The 778-nt window shown below is 69.9% G+C and overlaps 1 protein-coding gene across 1 annotated transcript in view; it reads right to left on the bottom strand.

Annotated features, from left to right (window-relative positions):
- The window catches only part of PDE4C (phosphodiesterase 4C), a gene marked incomplete at its 3' end in the record, with an annotated part of 18,279 nt that overhangs the window by 16,864 nt on the left and 637 nt on the right, over positions 1-778 (bottom strand). The gene's annotated exons all lie outside the window — the stretch shown is intronic.

Here is a 778-nt window from a genome sequence, read left to right as displayed (position 1 = left end):
GGGACGGCGTGGGGACAGCGTGGGGACAGCATGGGGACGGCGTGGGGACAGCATGGGGACGGCGTGGGGACGGCGTGGCACGGGACACATCACAACTCCAGCCTGTCTGCACCGAGGCCGCAGGGGACGTGGGTGACAACCAGGACAGGGCTGGGACCGGGACCCGTGGTGCCGGGGCTGGGACCAACGGGGGCCTGCCCTCCCCCCACAGCTGCAGTTAATTAAATCCCAAATAAACCCACTTGATTAAGCCTCAGTTAAACCGGAGCGCAGCCAAGCCCCCTGCCCGGGGTCCTCCCATCCCTGCCAGCCGGGCGTCCCAGCCCAGGGAAGGTGGCGGTGCCAGTGCCGGTGTCCCCAGGGCTCGGCGGCCTTGGCCAGCGCGGAGCTCCCAGGTGAAGCCACCGTCCGTGTTTCCGCTGTGAATTTGTCATCAGGGGCGCGGCCGGCGGCCGGACCGGCAGGTTCAGACTTTCCGTCCTCATGAAATTCGGCCAGCAAGGGACAGGGGTGCGGGGGGTGGCTCCCCCCCAACCCCGGCACCTCCTGGGGACCCCCCCGGCTGGGGACGCACCCATGGGCACGGCTGCCTGCACCCCATGGGCATCGGCATACGCCCTGTGGGCGCCCACAAGCGTGCTCCTGCCCGTGCCCCCCACCTTGCAGCGGGGTGAAGCGAGAGGCAGTTGGGCCCTGGGGGCTGCCATGGCTTGCAGGGGCCTCCCTGGGGGAGCGGCTGGCCAACGGCCAGGGATGTGAGCCACGGAGCTGTGCTCCA

Source organism: Egretta garzetta, unplaced genomic scaffold, assembly GCF_000687185.1.
Source record: "Egretta garzetta isolate BGI_Z169 unplaced genomic scaffold, ASM68718v1 scaffold392, whole genome shotgun sequence".
Classification (NCBI taxonomy): Eukaryota; Metazoa; Chordata; class Aves; order Pelecaniformes; family Ardeidae; genus Egretta; species Egretta garzetta.
This window is presented reverse-complemented; position numbering and strand designations above follow the sequence as displayed.